At 41.3% G+C, this 21,243-nt stretch overlaps 1 protein-coding gene across 1 annotated transcript in view; it reads left to right on the top strand.

Moving 5' to 3' along the window:
- The window catches only part of CDH5 (cadherin 5), an 81,008-nt gene that overhangs the window by 853 nt on the left and 58,912 nt on the right, over positions 1–21,243 (top strand). The window lies entirely within an intron of this gene.

The following is a 21,243-nucleotide window of genomic DNA, read 5'->3' as shown; positions in this document are numbered from 1 at the left end:
ATTACCTATAGCCCAGAATTTGGTATCCCTTGACCCATGATATGCCCAAACTTTCAATATATTATGCAGAAGCCAATGAAGACTACTCTGCCCTAGTGACTTGGACTTGTGAAGTGACCTAGTGCAGTAAAATCACCACAGTCTGATCCAATAGCGTCATTTGGTTTCCATCCCTGAGCTCCATTGTCTGTATGAAGCATTAAAAATGCTTATGGGGCCCATTTTGCTGACTTCCCTTCAAGCAAGGCTGAATCACACAAAGGCCACATTTACTATTGATGGGGGCATTGTGATACAATTGGGTTTAAAAATTATAATACAAACAAAAACCCACAGTAATTTTCAATACCTACACAATTCTGTTGGCTTTTTCTGACCACTTTAACTTTAGTCAAAAATTGTATTGAGAAATACCTGTGCTTATGCCCACTTAATCGAGTTATAAATGCATTTTATGTGGGTCAGGTTTTTTCTTGTAAAGTGTCGCAGTCTGCTATAAAAAAAAAATGGCACGAGAAAACGTGTGCCAAAATGTTGTCACAAAACCTGGCACTAGACTTTGAGGATACAACTTGTAAATTTGGGCCAATGACTAATTCCGAACCTCAGCTGTAATGATATTAACATATTTTGTTCATAACATAATAGTTGGCAAAGAAGCAAAAACAATCATAAGACTTCCTGTTACCTTTGCATTTTGGTTAAAAGTGTCAGAAAGTTATACAAATTTGTAAATTGCCTCTTCTAAAATAAAAAAAAAAAAACTCAAGTTTTCCAGTACGCATCAGCTTTTGTATGCCCCAGAGGAAGTCATGTAGATTTTTCCAATCTGACAGAGTGCTCCCTGCTGCCACCTCTGTCCATGTGAGAAACTGTTCAGAGTTGGAGAAAATCTGCAGGGTAAACCTCTCTTGCTCTGGACAGTTCCTGATACAGACAGAGGTGGCACCAGAGAACATGGTGTCAGATTGAAAAAAACTACACAACTTCCTCCAGGACATACAGCAGCTGATAAGTACTGTAAGACATGCATTTTTAAACAGCAGTAATTTACAAATCTGTATGACTTTCTGGCACCAATTTTACGTAAAAATATTTTTTTGTTCACAAGAAAATCACTTTAAGATTTGCCTGATCAGCACATAGTACAATAGTTGTTTGGACATTTGGTTAAATATCTGGTAACAGAAAATTATGCTATCTGGCATTAAAACCAGATTGCAGCTCCACCCTGTTGTCAGGCATGCTTACAAGTTTGCTCTAAGGCCTCTTTTACATTGCCGTCAGGCTTTACCATATGGAGCTCCATTGGCAATTCCGTCAAAATGACAGGAGCAAAGAAAAAAATAGTACAATTTTTTTTCTACAGTAGACTACCATATTCCCAACAAATTCCATTAAAGGAGAACTCAGGGATAAGTAGCTGATCGTGTGGGGTCTGACCACTGGGACCCCGCGATCTCTGGGACGTGACCCCGGCTCTCTCACTGAGGAGCATTTGTCGTCTAATGGTAAACAGCACACCCTCCATTCATTTCTATGTGAACACCAATGATGCCCAAGTGCTGCACAGGTTCTGTCCCGTTGATCGTGGGGGGTCCTGCGGATAGGTGATAAGTAAATTTTTTGCTAGATTTTTCCTTTAACGTCAATGGGATCCATCGGGACCTGTTGGTGACCCGGTGAGTTCAGTTGTGCTCCAAACCACTTGGGGGGCATTCGATGCAACAACAAAAAAAATTGACCCAGGACCAGGACAGGGCACAATGGCAATGTGAACATTGCCTAACTGTGTAAGGGTCAACGGAACCCCCGCAATGCACTGCTTTCTAAAAACCAGAAGTTATCAGAATTCTCAATTAATGTATAAATATACATTTCTCTAAGATTAGTAAAGCAAAGCATTTACAAAATGAAAAAACATTTTATACAGATTTTGATTTTTTTTTTTAAAGTTGTTTACTTTGCTTGGAAAACCTTAAAATTACTGATATTGAAGAGATTGATAGGAAAAAAAATCACATTATAAAGTCTTCTGGCATAGCAATTATTCACTAAAGGTTACTTGAGGTCTGAGACACATCCTGCTTTTGTTTGAAAAGAACAGAGACCGGATACCTAATATAAAGGAGCTTGAATGGATTTAGAATCAGAGCTACTCCACTTTACTTCTGAAAAAAAGCTGAGAATTAACTGCCAGGAAAAACAGTCTTATAACTGATTTATATAATGAAGGAGATATATATATATATATATATATATATATATATATACCAACAGATCCCTGGATCTGGGCTCCAAGTTGACGGCACCCATGCACTTTTTTTTTAAAAGGGATGTGCTGCTCTCCTTTCGATTTATATATATATATATATATATATATATATATATATATATATATACACATACACATGCAAATCGTAAAATGTTGCAGTATCTTGTAATACCTTTTTTATTGGACTAACAGCATTTTGTAGAGACAAGCTTTTGGGATTCCTCCCTTTATCAAGTCCAAAGCTTTGGACTTGATAAAGGGAGGAATCCCGAAAGCTTGTCTCTACAAAATGCTGTTAGTCCAATAAAAAAAGGTATTACAAGATACTGCAACATTTTACGCTAAAATTTACTACATTATGGAATAATATGGCTACTCAAATTTACTACATTATGGAATAATATGGCTACTCAAATTTACTACATTATGGAAGATACCGCATAATACGGCTATTCAAATTTACTATATATATATATATACACACACACACACACACTTATTCACACAGGTTACAGGATTTACAGAGGAAGTGTATATGTCCTGTATATGGACAGGAAAGGGGTGAAGCAAGAAATTCTTCTGGAGAGCCTACAGTACTTGAGTTTCGCAGCATTTTTTGTTTATCAAACTATGACATTCTCGAGTTTTTTTTAAAAAGTGATACTGTCATCAAAAACACTTTTGACATATCATACATGTCGGCACCAATCTCTTGATATAGCTGGATGAAGAGCTCAGCACAGTGCTTCACTACCTGGCTAGATTTGCACAACTCTCATCAGCTATAATGGGAGTTATGCAAATGGCGTAGCTCTGTATGCTACACTGTTTATGTAACTCCTGGCATAACTTTCTTGCTTCGGCTGTTTCCATGTTTTCCTCTTTTCCAACCACCTCCTGGGGTGCAAACAGGCAGGAGCTGAACAGAAAACTGAAACAGCAAGGTAGGACCACCCCTCTAAAGTCAATGGGTCACCTAGATTTTTTTAATTTATTAATTAGAGCCAGATACTGAAACATATTTCTAATCTGTTTCTATTTTCTTATTGTGATTTTTATTATTATGGAGCAGTCAACTTAATCTGTTGTTAGCAGCATTTAGCGATACGCTCATTGACACAGACACAATAAACATCTTCAGACACTATTTTTTGTATGAGACATGTTTGTAAGCATGCTCTGTGACCACTGCCGAAGTCATTTATCAGGAAAGGGGAGGCTGAGCTCCAACTGCCTTCTCTATTTTTTATGTCACCTTTTTCTGTAATGCTGTACAGATCACTTTCTGGCATCCTCCTCTTTATCATTATAGGCAGAACAGGAAGTCTCTGTTTAGTTGTAGGCATCATGGCCAGACTGAAAACTGCAGGATTTTTTTTTTATAATATAGACATTAAAATGGAAAATATAGAAAATACATTAACAAAAATTCATAAAAATTATGTTTCTTCTTTAAAAATTTCTTTAAAACTTAGGTCATTTTCATTCAGTTTCCTTTGAATGTATGTATTGCCTTTGTTCCAGTCATGTAAAATGGCACCAGTATGCTTGACAGCTGTCTGACTATTACTGTTAATACTAAACAAGGAGAGCAGTCAATGCTTCTATACATCAGTTAAACATTACAGGTTACAAGCAGCGTGTAAAAGCTAAACTGCGACAAACATATCATTTTAGACCAGATGGCACCAGCCGTTAAAATTAAAAGCTTTTCAACTTTCATTTTCATTATCAGTTTTGAACAGTACAGAGACATTAGTTGATATATACTCAAGGAACTGTTAAAGGGGTACTCCCATGGATAAAAAATAAAAATGTAAATGGTGCCGGAAAGTTATACAGATTTTTAAATTACTTCTATTAAAAAAATCTTAATTGTTCCAGTACTTATCAGCTGCTGTATGCTACACAGGAAGTTCTTTTCTTTTTGAATTTATTTTCTGCCTGATTACAGTGCTCTCTGCTGATACCTCTGTCCATGTCAGGAACTGTCCAGAGTAGGAGCAAATACCTATAGCAAACCTATGCTGCTTTGGACAGTTCCTGATATGGACCGAGGTGTCAGCAGAGAGCACTGTGGTCAGACAGAAAAGAAATTTAAAAAGAAAAGAACTCCCTGTGGAGCTGCTACAGTGGCTCTCCAGCCGGACTCTCCGGCCGCGAGTGCTCCCTGTCCCCGCTGCTGGCAGGGCTGTGATTCACATCGCGGTATGCGCCCGCATGCGAGTCTCAGCTTGTCACTCACCTTCTTGTGTCTCTGCTCCCTGGCGTCCCCGCAGCTCCGGTGTGCGGGCCTCCACTCCCTAGGGCGCACATGCGCCAGAGCTCTGTTTCTTAAAGGGCCAGTACCCAATTAATTAAAGTGCCTGCACCTGTCCCCTGGTCCATAAGTATCTGCTCCTTCCTGGTTTCCTCACCGGATTTTTGGTAGTCTTGCCATTGTGAAGTCGTGTATCCCAGGTACTGTGTATCTGTTCCTACCTTCCTTCATATCCCGTACCTGTGTTCCAGTCGTTGTCAGTGCCATGTCACCCCCCACCTACCTGTGTGGATTATTATTATTGCCAGGGGTAGCGACCTGGGTGCCACCTGCCGCAGCAAAACCATCCCGCTTTGCGGCGGGCTCTGGTGAAAACCAGTGGCACCTTAGGCACCGCTCCCCGGCATGGCTCAAGTCTCCATCCACACAGGCCCAAAGGATCCACCACCTGCTGTCCACCTGCCGTGATTCCTAACAGTAAGATCCAACCATGGATTCTGCTGGAGCGCTTTTGTCTGATCTCTCGGATCTTTCCAAGTCTGCCATGAATCCTGCTGGTGTGCCTTTACCTGATGATTCAGATCTGCCCACCGTTGTGGCTCAGCAGTCGCAGTTAAAACACAGAGGGAGCCAGCACTGGATCACCACTGGGGATGTCCCCGTAATCCACCCGAACGTCAAGGACGGGTACACTTCACACTCTCTCCAAAGGAAACAGCAACAATCGCCAGGTCCAGTATAATAGCAAACTGGTGTTTATTGCATCAATAACAGCAACGTTTCGGCTAAAAGTAAGCCTTTCTCAGCAGTTGCAGTAGTTAGCCCATCAAGCGCAACAGCTGGATTTACTTACTGCCATGATGCAACTGATTTTTGCCATGCTGCAGGAACAACAGTAGCAGCCACCTGTTCCTGAGCCTCCTCCTGTATCTGAAGCTTCACCTGGTTCCAAGCTTAGTTTGTCCCTGCCTTCTAAATATGACGGAGATCCCAAGCTGTGTAGAGGCTATGTGACACAGTGTTCTATTCATCTTGAACTTATAGTGGATCTGTTTCTGACGGAGCGTGCTAAAGTGGAGTTTGTCTTCAGTCTTTTGTCCGGAAAAGCCCAGGCCTGGGCTACTCCTCTCTGGGATCATAGAGATCCGGTCTCCTTGAATCTGTCTGCCTTCCTTGTGACATTCTGCAATGCATTTGAGGAACCCGCGCGAGCCTCCTCTGCCGAGATGGCTCTGCTGAACCTTTGCCAAGGAAACTCCTCCATTGGCGACTACGCGATTCAGTTTTTCGAACTCTTGCCGCTGAACTTTCCTGGAACAATAAGGCTTTGTGTGCCACCTTTAAAAAGGGTCTTTCCTCTAGAATCAAGGATGTTCTTGCTGCACGAGATTCTCCAGCTAACCTGAGTGAATTTATCCATTTAGCCACTAGAATTGATGTGCGTTTTGCCGAGAGGCAAGAAGAACTTCCCTTGGAAAATGAACCTGTCCGAACATTACCTTATCTGGTGCCCCGACACAATGAGAATTTGTGCCTGTATTGTGCCAGTCCGGAGCACTTTCTCAAAGACTGTTCTGTACGTCCTCCGAGTTCGGGAGAACAACGCCATTCTCCTCATCTCGACTGGAGGGCCAGAGAGATTGCTTCTTGGGGACAATATTGCCATGATCATTGTCTTGTTCCTCCTGTGTTGTCTTCTGTCAGACGTAAAGTCTTAAAATGGGGACATTCTTCCTCACCAGGTGGTCATTTTAGAAGACAGAAGACTCCTTGCCAGAAGTCTGCTAGTTCCTGTCAGCCTTTGCCCAGTCCAGTACCCTTCTGGTCTCATGTAGTGGGGAACTCTTTGAGTTACAAAGAAGAGGGAGAGACCAAAGGGGGAGGGGGTACTGTTACAGTGGCGCTGCCAGCGGGGCTGAGATTCGCATCATCAGTCTTACATGCAAATAAAGACACCATAGATTGCATCATCCATGACACTTGGGTAGGCATAAAATAAAAATAAGAAGAATGCATATAGTTCTTTTCTTTACAATAGTGAGCCAGGCTGAGGAAGTGGAGATCCAAGGTTCTCATAGAATCTGCAAGTTTATCTTTGAATGCAAATCCAGAGTGTAGATAAGTTCATGTTGCATATTTTGCAGAAGAGTTAGATGCCAATTCCTAGCAATAACTTTACGAATGGCTGATAAAATATGCACAGAGACCCATCTAGTATTATACGGAAGGTCAGGCAGATGCAGGCATAAAACCTGCTAAAGCTGTTATGGAGAAGATATGCATACCTGTGTTTCAGGAGATTAAAGATTGGAGATATGAATTTCCAATGCCATATTTCCCAGTTTTTTGTATGTGTTCATTTATTATTATTATTATTATTACTACTACTATTATTACTGTATTTTTATCATCCACAGTGATAAATAATATATGAATATTTTTTAATTTTGAGCATTAGCACAGCATCAATGTATGCCATATGGTGTCAAAATTTGGAGACTTACAATTAGGCGGTTGTTGCCATCTTGAAGTATATTCCAATAAATATCTATTCCCTCCTATTGGTGTAAAGGGGTAAAGGTAACAAACATATTTTTGCCCTGGGCTCTTTTTGTCCTGTTTTGGTACTACTCAGTCTGAACCTGAGTAAAACCAATAATCCAGCACTATTATTGTACCCAAGCACTACATTATAAGGAATAATAAAACTTAACACATTTTTTATTTTTGCACCTTTTTCCTTTATCTTAATATGTAACATCCTGAAGTTGTCATCTCCTTATGCTTTCTTTCTCAGTGGGAGGGAAAATTTGTAGAGATACCAGTTTGTAGCTCTGTACAAAGAGAAGAAAGTGTAAGGGGGTTGCTAAGCAGCTCCTTAGTAAAGTTTGTCTATGCAGCTACTTTAGTGGACTTAAAGGGGTACTCCGGTGGAAATCAATTTTAAATCAACTGGTACCAGAAAGTTAAACAGATTTGTAAATTACTTCTATTAAAAAAAATCTCAATCCTTTCAGTACTTATCAGCTGCTCCACAGGAAGTTCTTTTCATTTTGAATTTCCTTTCTGTCTGACCACAGTGCTCTCTGCTGACACCTCTGTCTGTGTCAGGTCCAGAGCAGGAGCAAATCCCCATAGCAAACCTATACTGCTCTGGACAGTTCCTGACATGGACAGAGGTGTCAGCAGAAAGCACTGTGGTCAGACAGAAAAGAAATTCAAAATGAAAAGAACTTCCTGTGGAGCATACAGCAACTGTTAAGTACTGGAAGGATTAGTTTTCTTTTATAGAAGTAATTTACAAATCTGTTCTGGCACCAGTTGATTTAAAAAAAATGTTTTCCAACGGAGTACCCCGTTAAGTACACCAAAGTAGCTGCGTAGACAAACTTTACTAAGGAGCTGCTTAGCAACCCCCTTACATTTTCTTCCTGGGTGACCACTCTTTGTACAGAGCTACAAACTGGTATCTCTACAAATTTCCCCTCCCACTCCCAATGTTTTCCACCAGAGTACCCCTTTAACCTGATTGTCTCATTACAGACTTTGGTAAGGGATTAATAGGATATTGCTAAGACTGACCATTAGAAGACAATGGCGGCAGCACTAGGAAAATATCATGCCACTTTATGTCCTTCAGCTCTGCTCGTAATGCGTAGAATAAGCATAACATGGTGTCCCTGAGGAGAGCCAAAAAAGATCAGCTATCAATCTAGGGCTTGGATCAGCAATAGCAGCATATCTAGCAAAATGCCATCAATGTCTGTCCTGAGACAGTCCACTTCACATACATGTTCACTATAAGATTTACAGAAGGGCATTGATAGGAAGATGCATTCACATCTCGTTTTTTACACTACATCCGGCTGGGGGAGGGGCAAACCGGGCTCTCCCGTACCCCAGCCAGACCAGCGCTGAACTCCATTCACTTTAATGAGCCGGCCGGAGTCAAGCGGTGACTCCGGTCGGCTCATTTTTGACACGTATCCAGTTTTGTGACCGGACCTACAACCGTAGTACACTGGGGTACGGGAGAGCCCGGTTTGCCCCAGACAGATCCAGCACCCGTAGTGTAAAAACGAGATGTGAATGCAGCCTAACACTGATGAATAGTAAGATATTAGCCTTTAATAGGTCTCATTACATTTTTACATATGCAGCATATAAGGTACTGAAAAAGGCGATCCATAATACTGGATATCATGGCTGTGTATGGAGAATGATGTATCCTGATATCTTCTAGTTAGCTACAGCTTATCTCTACCCATTGTATTATATTAATGCTTGTTCACCTAAGACATTTTTTTAAATATCAAAGCATGAAATAGATCTCCAACAATGTAAACATGTAAACCTGAGTCTTTAGGAACCTCAAATTGTACAAAGACAATGAAACTTTTGATACTGAATTCTTCTAAACATACAACAAAGAAGCCGGATGTGATGGAAACTAGCGGCCATTCCACTGTTTCCTGTTTTTCTTCCATAGTGGAAAATGAAAACAGGATGTGGCCCAGTAACTGTAGGCACTGACCTTCTACCAACACCTGGTGTGAGGAAGGTGGAGGGCAGCTGGGGGCACGAGCACTTGATATCATAGAATAGCATCTACAGACAAAAATGAAAGACTAGTCAAGTTCCGGCATGGCTGGTGAAATCATCGTTTTGGAAAATTGCAACTGGCCTTACCGTAAATAATACATGACTAATGTAGTGAGGGAACACTGAAAGAAGCTTTTTATAGGTAACTTTCCGATGCAATCTGATTGTATTAAACAATGTGAGGCAGAAGCAGACAACGAGGATACAGGACTCTAAGGCAAAATCAAAATGGTTGTCCTTTCTCAAACATGTCTTGAAGGAGTACTCCGGTGAAAACCTTTTTTCTTTTAAATCAACTGGTGGCAGAAAGTTAAACATATTTGTAAATTACTTCTATTAAAAAATCTTAATCCTTCCTGTACTTATTAGTTGCTGAATACTACAGAGGAAATTCTTTTCTTTTTGGAATGCTCTCTGATGACATCACGAGCAGAGTTCTCTCTGCTGACATTATTATAATAATAACACTTTATTTATTGTTGTCCTTAGTGGGATTTGAATCCAAGTCCCCAGCGCTGCAAGGCATCAGTGCTAACCACTGAGCCACCATGCTGCCCTTAGCATACATCTGCTATACATCTGCTATGCATGGTTGCTAAAATGGACAGAGATGTCAGTAGAGAGCACTGTGCTCGTGATGTCATCAGTGTTCCAAAAAGAAAGGAATTTCTTCTGTAGCATTCAGCAGCTAATAAGTACTGGAAGGATTAAGATTTTTTAATAGAAGTAATTTACAAATATGTTTAACTTTCTGCCACCAGTTGATTTTAAAGAAAAAAAGGTTTTCACCGCAGTACCCCTTTAACCCCATATGGATACAGCTATTTTAGGGCACATATAGGGGGTATTTATCAATTTTGCCTGTTGACAGTTTCTTTTTACCCTTTTTTTTTCACTTTGGTTTTCGTGGACATGCACCAAATTTATCATTTGGTGCAAGTTGTTAGTAATTTTGGCTCAAATGTTGAAATCAGCTGTTCTTACACAGAACTTACCCCCACAGAGGACGCGTATTTTACCCTGTAGAGCAGCCATTTCGGAGTCCCTCCTGCAGTATATCAGCAAGCGACATGAGTTATTTTCTTTTGTGGGGTTTATAGCCACCATGTGAAATGGATTTTATTTTCAACTTGAGTAGTTTTTTTTTTTTGGTTACTTTAGTGCAGTGGTCTTCAACCTGCGGACCTCCAGATGTTGCAAAACTACAATTCCCAGCATGCCCGGACAGCCGTTGGCTGTCCGGGCATGTTGGGAGTTGTAGTTTTGCAACATCTGGAGGTCCGCAGATTGGAGACCACTGCTTTAGTGCTTTACCTTTCCTGAACCTGTGTGGCCATGTCCAATGCTGGCTCAACGGAGGGTGAAGGTCCCTCAGAGACAACTATGTCGCAGGATAGTATTGAGCAGCCCTGGAGGCGTCGCTACTTTCACAAAAAAAAATTTTAATGTATTTTGACGCCTTTACATTTTCTGACATTGCTAAGTGTGTTTTCCATGTGCAAAATTTCTTGGCGGTGATTTGCGCCCAAAAAAACTCTAAAGGTGCAAAATTGCGCCAAAGATCGATTGGCGCAAATTATGAATTACTGACTAAAGTTAAAATCACACACAGGACCGTGTGATTTTGATAAAGTTGTAAAAATGACAGTGGAGAAAATGTGCCAAACTTTGGCGCAAAAAGACACTGCGCCAAAGCATTGCGCCAAAGTTACGTAAAAAAAAAACACACAAATCCTTTGATAAATACCCCCCATAATGTATAGATTGTAAAGATTTTTTTTTGTAAAATAAAAAATAGACAATTCACCCACCATTTGGCGTGTCGACATATTAATGTTATTATGCTAGTCAATGACAAATATTTTTTTACATTTTAGGTTAGATTTTTATTACTTTTCACAATAAAATACTTAAAATAAATGTTTTTGTGCCCCCACATATAAAACCCCATAAAGTGTGAGAGCTTGTTTTCTTTATAGAGGTCAAAGTTGTAGTTTTTCATCGCATGCTACATTGGGTATTTATGGGTTTTGATCACTTTTTTTCAAACAAAAACAGCACTTATGGCATTGCTTTTATTTTCTTTTTTAGTGTTTGCCGTGCATACATTTTATGATAACTTTATATTTCAGAATGTTACAGATGCAACAATACCAGTTATTAAACATTTTTTTTCATAATAGGGCAGTTGAGACTTTTTGTGGTTTTTGTTCCTTATTTTTTTTTATAATATCTTTTAACATTTTTATTAAACTTCTTTTTTACATTATTTCAGACCCACTAGGGAACTTGATAATGATCTTTTTGAAAGCCTTTTTTATTTTCATAATAGATTGCATTACTTCTGTATCACAGTGTATTATACCTGACAAGCATTCTGTTTCTATTATTAGGCCCCCAGCTATAATAGCAACCCATTGACACCCTGTGATCACATGGAGAGGATAGTCTGACAGAGGGTCCTCCTTTGATCTAAAGGATTAAATGGCTGGGATCAGAATTATCTCTGATCCCAACGAATTCAGTAGGTGCCTGACCATGCATTATAGCCTGCTCTTACAAAGGATTGTGTGGGCTCAGCTACATAGCCATTACAGAGAAATGTATGTACGGAGACTGTCTTTATTCTCCTGTGCCAGCACCATAATACTTTAGATTAGAAATAAGGTCTGACTGGATAGTGACTTAAAGGGGTACTCCGGTGAAAACCTTTATTCTTTTAAATCAACTGGTGGCAGAAAGTTAAACATATTTGTAAATTACTTCTATTAAAAAATCTTAATCCTTCCAGTACTTATTAGCTGCTGAATGCTCCAGAAGAAATTCCTTTCTTTTTGGAACACTGATGACATCACGAGTACAGTGCTCTCTACTGACATCTCTGTCCATTTTAGCAACCATGCATAGCAGATGCATAGCAGATGCATAGCAGATGCATAGCAGATGTATGCTAAGGGCAGCATGGGGGCTCAGTGGTTAGCACTGCTGCCTTGCAGTGCTGGGGACTTGGGTTCAAATCAGTCATGACTACTGAGGAAAGGGTTATACCATACAACCCTGAAACGCGTCTAGTCTTTATCTACTGGCATAGCAGTATTAAAACTGTGCCCAAATTCTATGGCCAGTTACATTCTATGAACTGTACCACCAGTTGTGCTCACGCTCTGCTATTCACCCGGTCCAGCAGTTCGGATCCATCCCGGCGCAATCATCCCGGTGCAACTATCCTGCTGTAACCATCCCGGCTCTGATGTCAGACGCCGGCACCACGAGGTGAACCTCCAGCCTTCCAGTACATGGTCCTGTTTTCCAACTAATGAAGCGGTGAGGAATACCAACTTTAGCGCACGCTAGCGCCAGCAGTCCCCGGACACCATCACGATCTTTGGCGCCTGCCAGCGCCTTATCCGACAGCGACTGCCACCACGCTCAGACCTTACTGGATCAGGCTCACAATTGGAGGCAACATACAGTGGACTGTATATACTACGGACACTTATCTATTGCGGGAGCAACATCCACCGCCTGAGCCACAACCGACAGACCGGTAACAATTACTATCAATACAGACTGTCTGTCACTGTATCCTAAAGAAAAGGGACATATTTACCCTAAACTTTCTAATATATCTGTATGGTACAGCTCTTACCCAGCTATTTTATTCTATTATTCTATACTCTATGCCAAGTGTTTAATTTTAATACTATTGCCTAATACCTTTTTTATGTATGCTCTTCTCACAAGGGCCCTGTGAGAAGTGATGAAATTTTATTTTTATAAATAAATGACAATTATTATTGAAGCACGATCCTTGTATATCCATTTATACTCATCTAGAAGGTCCGGGCTACATTGTATTTTTTTGGTTTCCCTTTTCTTAGCAATTAAGGTATAGTTGCTTGCCCTGATTGACCTCGGTGCGTAATAGTTGTGAGCTGCACACATCCACATAGTTTTTCTTTTTTTTTAATTTACAAACATGTTTAACTTTCTGCCACCAGTTGATTTAAAAGAAAAAAGGTTTTAGCCGGAATACTCCTTTAAGCATCCACAACCTGCAGCCTTAGCACCTGAGATCAGCTACAAGGTGTGTTACAAAGTATTACATCTGAACAGTTATATAAGAATGAAATGAATAGAAACATGTGGAGTACATTGAATTCAATCTGCATAATACCATATTGCTTAGAGTTTTACCTCACACATTAGTAATAGCTGTAGGCTGACAATTCACGTGCAAAATTGTACTGAAACCATGAAATGCTGAATAGTAAACCAGTAAAAGAATTCTGGAGCCTGAAAGTTTCTGTAAAAACAATTGTAGGAGCCAAATGTCTGTAAATGTACTTACCAGCGGCAGACACTGAGGAAGGAAGAATGGGGAATCGAGTGTATGATGACCACCAGTTTTGGGATCGTTATTTTTAGGTGTATCTCATAAGTCATACACCATTTAAAACTGTTTCCACTGTTGAGGTAAAAGTCTGGGTTATTCCAGACATTTATCACTGACTGTTATGGCCAATGGTATATGCTTTATGCAGGTAAAACACCTATGAAATCGTGTTGAAGAATGGTGCTATGTTTGAAACTTTTTGGGGGGAAGATTTACCACTCATTTGTTTTGTATGTCATTTTTAAAGTCACTTTTGTTGCAGATTGTTTGGCAGACGCGCATAATTTATCGTGTGTGTGATAAATAATGTGCAAGAGCACCAAAAGTAACAAAATAACGTCACAACACCATTTCTAGAGCAGCAATGATGGTGGTCTATGTTTTTTTCCAACGATTGTGTTGTAATTTTGTGTATTTCTTTTTTTTTTTTTCAATCGCAAATGATAAATTAATGACCACTGCATTTAAAAATGGCCTACATAGACAAGTCTTCAGAAATCACTTACCGTATTTTTCGCCGTATAAGATGCACTTTTTCTTCCCCAAAACTGGGGGGAAAAAGTCGGTGCGTCTTATACGGCGAATACACCCCTATCGCGGCGGTCCATGCGGCCATCAACGGCCGGGACCCGCGGCTAATACAGGACATCACCGATCGCGGTGATGCCCTGTATTAACCCTTCAGACGCAGCGATCAAAGCTGACCGCCGTATCTGAAGGGAAAGTGACACTAACCCGGCTGTTCAGTCGGGCTGTTCGGGACCGCCGCAATTTCACCGCGGCGGTCCCGAACAGCCTGACTGAATAGCCGGGTTAGTGCTTACAGGACACCGGGAGGGACCTTACCTGCCTCCTCGGTGTCTTTTCCGTTCAGGGATTTCCTGTATGGCCGGCGCTCTCCTTCCTCGTCATCACGTCGTCGCGTACGTGCGTCAGCGTGCGTAACGACGTGATGGCGGTGACGGAGAGCGAGAATACCCGGCCGGCAGCAGAGACGTTCGGGAGCAACGGGGACACGGCGACAGCGCTGGAGCAACATCCAGGGCAGCGGTGACGGGTCCTGAGCGGCGGGGACACGTGAGTATTACCTCCTCCTGCAGTGGTCTTCAATCTGCGGACCTCCAGATGTTGCATAACTACAACTCCCAGCATGCCCGGACAGCCAATGGCTGTCCGGGCATGCTGGGAGTTGTAGTTTTGCAACATCTGGAGGTCCGCAGGTTGAAGACCACTATTGGGTTCAAAATCTTAATTTTTTTAGATTTTGCCCCTAAAAATTGGGTGCGTCTTATACGCTGGTGCGTCCTATAGGACGAAAAATACGGTATATTGTAAGTTAAAAAAAATGCAAGAATCCCAAAAAATAATAAATCACAAAAACACGCAACTTAGACCAAAAACAAGTAAAAAAAAGATTAATAAATTGCCCCCTATCTGGGATATTTATCATCATTGCTTTGGTAAGCGAGTTCTGTAGGCTTTTTTTTTTTTTTTTTGCTTTAGTTTTGCTTATGTATGACATTTATTATACTATCACAAGGGGTTGATAAATTTGGCTTACATAAGCAAAAACCAATAGATCGCTTTTGAATACCATTTTTTAGCACACAAGCAAAAATCAATAAATTACGTCAGAACACCACTTTGCAGCTTTGAAAAAAATTTGCGATATATATATATATATATATATATATATATATGTGTGTGTGTGTGTTTATTCTGTCTGGCGGCCGCCACCAAAAATACTTCAGCGGTAGGACCGCGCGGCACTGCGCCGTCGCCATTCTGTGCAAAGAATGAACATGTTCTTACTTTGCGCAGAACAATTTCAGCTGCAGAATTGTCCGCCGCTGTAATTCCGCAGTGTGAACGGGTTTCGCGGAAGACCCTTTCACACTGATGGTAACGTTCACTGTGCAGAATTCCACTCCCAAAATTCCGCAGTGTGAACATACCCTAAATGTACACATAAAAATAGGGGGACCCTATGCTTTTTTTTTTTGCATAAATAATTAAATAAATGCATTGGGACCCCTCTGTTTTTATTCTCAGACAAATACCAACCAAGCAGCAACAGCCTGATGTTACCAGGGTGGGCAAGGACCATTGTTACTGGACCTCCCCAGCCTAAATAACACCAGCCTGTTACCGCCTAAGCCGAGGAGCACCATTTTTGACGCTCTGGGCCTGTTGGTACCAACTCTTCCCGGCACCCCTGTGGTGGTGGGTACCAGGGTAATAATTGGGGGGTTAGCGCTAGCTGTTTTTGTGGCTAACGCTAAGCCTTGGCAAAGTAATGGATTCCGTCTATAAGATGACTTCCACTACTAAGCCTGTTAAGTAAATAAAAAATGAAAAAACACAACACATTTAAAAATAATTTATTACAAAAAAACACTCTCCTACAAGCCCTCATTAACCATTTTATTAACAGTAAAAAAAGAAAAAAAACGCTGGTTATCGATGTAGTCCACAAAATCCGAAGGAGTCCACAGGATACACAAAATCTGAAATGAGAAGAAAAACACGAAAAATAAGTTAATACATTTCTTGTCACTTGCTTGCACATCTCCCGTGCCGCGAATACAACTCCCAGCATGCGCTTACAGTAAGGACATGCTGGGAGTTGTAGTCGTGCGGTACGGGAGATGTGCAGGCGAGTGACAAGCTTGTCACCTGCCTACCGCTGCAGGACTAGAACTCCCAGCATGCCTTTACAGTAAGGACATACTGGGAGTAGTTGTGTGGCAGGGCGGGTAACAAGCTTGTCACTTGCCCGCACTGCACAACTACAACTCCCAGTATGTCCTTACTGTAACTCGCCCGCACCCCACAACTACAACTCAGTAAGGGCATGCTGGGAGTTGTAATTGTGTGGCGGGGGCAGGTAACACGCTTGTCACTCTCCCGCACAACTACAACTCCCAGCATGTCCTTACTGTAAGGGCATGCTGGGAGTTGTAATTGTGCGGTGGGGCCAGGTAACAAGCTTGTCACTCTCCCGCACAACTACAACTCCAAACATGTCCTTACTGTAAGGGCATGCTGGGAGTTGTAGTCGTGCAGCGCAACAGGTGACAAGCAAGCCAGGGAACGGGCGGTAATGCGCTCCGTCCCTGGCTGGTGGTGATAAGAAATTCACTGTAATTTCATATTTCCCGTCGGGTCCAGTGACAGCAGTGTCCCCATCATTAGAAGTGAGGGTAGCGGGAGAAAATATGAGTCGGGGCAGCTGCAGAGTGATGCCAGCCTGGGCTCCTTTGTACAGCTGTAATTAGAGATGAGCGAACTTACAGTAAATTCGATTCATCACGAACTTCTCAGCTCGGCAGTTGATGACTTTTCCTGCATAAATTAGTTCAGCTTTCAGGTGCTCCCGTGGGCTGGAAAAGGTGGATACAGTCCTAGGAGACTCTTTCCTAGGACTGTATCCACCTTTTCCAGCCCACCGGAGCACCAGAAAGCTGAACTAATTTATGCAGGAAAAGTCAGCAACCGCCGAGCCGAGAAGTTTGTGATGAATCGAATTTACTGTAAGTTCGCTAATCTCTAGCTGTAATATCTTATTTCCCACTGAAGCTGTGACCATGGCTGGCAGTGGGAAATATAAAATTTTTCTCTCAAAAGCTGTTTTGTAAGCCAGGTCCGAGCTGGCTTGCATTAACTGAGTTTTTGAGGGGTTGCGACTTTTTGTGGGACTTTCGCACTTAATAAATCCCTGACCACTGCAAAGTGAAAAATGAAAAAATGAGAATTTTCAGGGGGGGGCAATTAAAATTTTTGCAAACGGGCCCTTTCTGTTCTAAGCATGCTAGAGAGCAAGCCAGACAATTCTTGGCAAGATTGGCAGTTATAAGTCGTAGCAATAGAAGTCTGTCTGGACCACTATTCTACACCATTAGTAAAGGTGATCTCCATGGCATATATATTAGCCAAAGACCATGCTGGAAACCTCAGCTATGACTACACTTTGTCCACAGACCAATATTAGACCGTTACATTTTAATGAATATTTTGATGTGATTGGTTTTGTTTCACTGCTTAGAGAAGAATGTAGACATACTTAGACTGTATTACTTGTTCTGTTTTAGTTCTGTTTTTCTTTTCATATCAGAAATTCCTTAGCATATAAAATCTCTCCGTTTCCAGCCCACCCTCTACTTTTCATCGTCAGGATCCATTGTATTGACTTTCCTTGAATTATATCCTCAAGTAAGAATTTTTGTGACATGATGCTTAAGGAAATAACCCAAGACTAGGACCCCCTAATGTCCAGGGACTTGACTCCCTGCCTCAGTTATTTCCTTCTGACTCACTGCACTTTCATCTGCTTGAAGTATTAACCTTTTGTGACTCACGGCATTCCTATCAGCTGGGCATCCTCTGAAGTATTATGACCATATGTTTCTAAAAATGATTGCCTATTTTGTCACAATATGCTCTGTTTTGTTAACAACATTATGTACAAAGTAAGAAAGGATTCTAAATTGTTCCGGATTATCTAAACTATAAGATTACATAGAACAAAAAATATAACCTGGCAGAGAAGAGTCTGGGGAAATTTAAGGGACATGGTTTATATTGAAAAAGTAATAAAGGTGGTGGGAGGTATTATTGCTTTTAGGCAACTTTCAGCCATAAAGTAATGGTTAAAAATATTTATTATGCTTCTGTTAGGGTTAGGCTAAGTTTACGCACACAAGTGTTTTACAGCTATGTATACCTTTAAGTTCATGGAGTCATAATGCTCTATCCTACCTATGGAGCTCTCATGTCCTCTGATGTCTCCTTTGTTTTCTGTATTGTGAAGCTATTCTCCCATGGAAACAGGGCTTCTAGAGGAAAGCACCCTACAGACCACCATACAGTGATACACATAGTACATACAGTTCCAGAACCTCCATGTGCCTTCGCCAATATTTTGCGTAAAACATGGGGCTTAAAACTATACATAATGCTGATCAACTATAACTGGGGACACACAGTAAAATGATGAGTGCACAGAACCAATACAACAGCACTTGAAGCCCCTATAGATCCATATATCAAACCCATGGCCATTGTTTATGTTGCCATATGGTACTTCCATGAGAACAATAATTCCATCATATAGCTTTTAAAAATGGTAGCCTTAAAGGAGTAATCCGGGATACAAAAACGTATCCCCTAACCTAGGGATCGCAGGGGGTCCGACCGCTGGGCCACCCGCACAATCTCCTGACGAATCTTCTGCTCTCCTCCTGAATGAGGCTTGTTCGGAAAATGAACACCTCATACAAACTGCCCTCTCAATGCAGCTCTATGGGAGAGGCGGAGCGCTGCACTCTTCAATCTCCAGCACTCCCATAGAGCTGCACTGAGGGGGCATGTCGGCCCTCGTTTTGGTGGTCGGCCCTCGTTTTAGTGGTTGGCATGCTCCATTTAGAGAAGGATCCGGGGCCTGTACAAGAGATCCGGGGGGGGAGTTTTTATATCCTAAAGTACCGCTTTAAAGTGACAATTTGTATGAGGTGTAAGGAATTCATTTTCTTGTGCCGAATCCTGAAATACTGGAAACTGTTTAAAGAGTTGAGCACCTGCTGCGGTGCATGATGTGCATACAGAATAACCTAGGATATCATTTGGACTGACCTCATTATGCAGCAGCCCTCTAATAGTATGTGTGAACATCTGTCTCCAGAGACAGATGGCATTGTGAGATCCCATAAAATTAGTTGTATAGCTTACAAGCCATACTGGTACCCTCGTATAATATTCCAATAGGTGCGTGCTTTTATCCGAAATTGCGTCCGCTAATTGATTCATAGGTTGGCAGAGATTAGTTTTGTTGTGCTTATTCAAGTGATTTAGAATAGCTGTCTAGTTTATTTCCCATTGCACTTGTGAAAATAATAATATTCATAAAATAATGCAAACCTGCAATCACTTAAAGCAGCTGTCCTTTTAGAAAATAGCTTTGCGGTTACATTAAGCATTTGTTTTCCAACTGATAAAATTAGGCCTGCTTTTAGTTTTCCTTCCATGTACAAATAACCATTTATCCTGGTTTTCTGTGCTGTTACCTAGCAACCGCTTAGAGTGAAGACAACTTTTATTGCTTCTCTGGATCGAAGAAAGAGGGGTCAGAATTTGGCCATACCTACAGGCATTAGCCTTAGCTTAGCTATTAATGCTGATTTTAGGTTATCGTGTGGCATAAAATACATTAGACTGCCACAAGATGACTATAATACATAGCTTTGTCCATGTTCTTTCCACAGTTTTTCTAGGCTTTGTACATCAACATCTTCCAACAGAGTTATGAGCAGAGAACTGAATGACTCAAAAACACATATATAGTTAATACATAGTCGGTTACAGTAGAATGAAATAGTGGCACTCACTGGAATTCTTGAAGAACATATATCTTTATTGAAAGGGGTACTCCGGCGATAAAATGCCTGATTGTGGGGGTCCCGCCGCTGGGGACCCCCTGTGATCTTCCATGCCGCACCCGTTAGAATCAGCCCCCGGAACGAGCACTCTCCGGGGGCTGATTCTAATGGGGTGCGGCGTGGAAGATCATGGGGGTCCCCAGTGGCGGGACCCCCGCGATCAGGCATCTTATCCCCTATCCTTTGGATAGGGGATAAGATGTCTTAGTGCTGGAGTACCCCTTTAATCAATTCATAAGGATAAAAACAAGCTAGGATGTTTTTTATCCTTATGGATTGATTGAATAAAGGTAAATGTTCTTCAAGAGTCCCGGTGAGTGCCACTATTTCATTCTACTGTTCCGTATATGTATGATAAGATGTCTTAGCGCCGGAGTACCCCTTTAATCAATTCATAAGGATAAAAACAAGCTAGGATGTTTTTTATCCTTATGGATTGATTGAATAAAGGTAAATGTTCTTCAAGAGTCCCGGTGAGTGCCACTATTTCATTCTACTTTTCCGTATATGTATGACTTCACAAGTAGAGCACCACCTCATACTCTATATATAGTGTGTCTCACGGATCTAACAAAGGATTTTCTGCAATTACTAAGCAAGGACTAGCAGTGGAATGTTAATACATAGAAATGCCATACAAGCTCTATGTGGGGTGTTAACCTTATTCGAATTGATGAACATTAAGTCAACTATGCCAAGGACTGTACTCAGGGCCGGCATCAGTACCAGGCGAACCTGGGAAGACGCCAGGCCCAACTGGGTTTGGGGGGTCTATGGTGAGCTGAATTAATATGCCCGATTATTGAGAAGTCAAGGTGGGACTAGACAGAGGGACCACTGGGACTCACCTATCAGCTGATATACACCTAAATCAAGACTGATTAACTGACTGAATGAAGGACTTGGCAAACATGTATGCCATATCCCTTTGGATATGCAATGCAATAAATAATGAAACATCAAGTGGTGTTTAAGGGAAATGTGTCATCTAGATTTTTTTCCTGGTTTGAGATAGATATTGAACCCTATTATTTTTTTCTAATCTGTTTCTATTTTCTAATTAGAATTTTTATGGGGGCTGCCATCTTGCCTGAGCCTGGTTCTAACAACATTTAGTGATATGCTTTACAGCAGGACCCATGTACCATAGACAGCAATAGACAGGACCTCTCCCATTCAATTGACCTTTATAGGGGTCATTCCACAGGTAGTGTTGGATGCTGATCACAGTAAATGGTGGTGGATCCAGTGTTATCTCTCTACTGGTGTCACCTTT

Source organism: Hyla sarda, chromosome 6, assembly GCF_029499605.1.
Source record: "Hyla sarda isolate aHylSar1 chromosome 6, aHylSar1.hap1, whole genome shotgun sequence".
NCBI classification, from domain to species: domain Eukaryota; kingdom Metazoa; phylum Chordata; class Amphibia; order Anura; family Hylidae; genus Hyla; species Hyla sarda.
The sequence above is the reverse complement of the archived record's forward strand: the minus strand, read 5'-3'. Positions and strand labels throughout refer to the sequence as shown.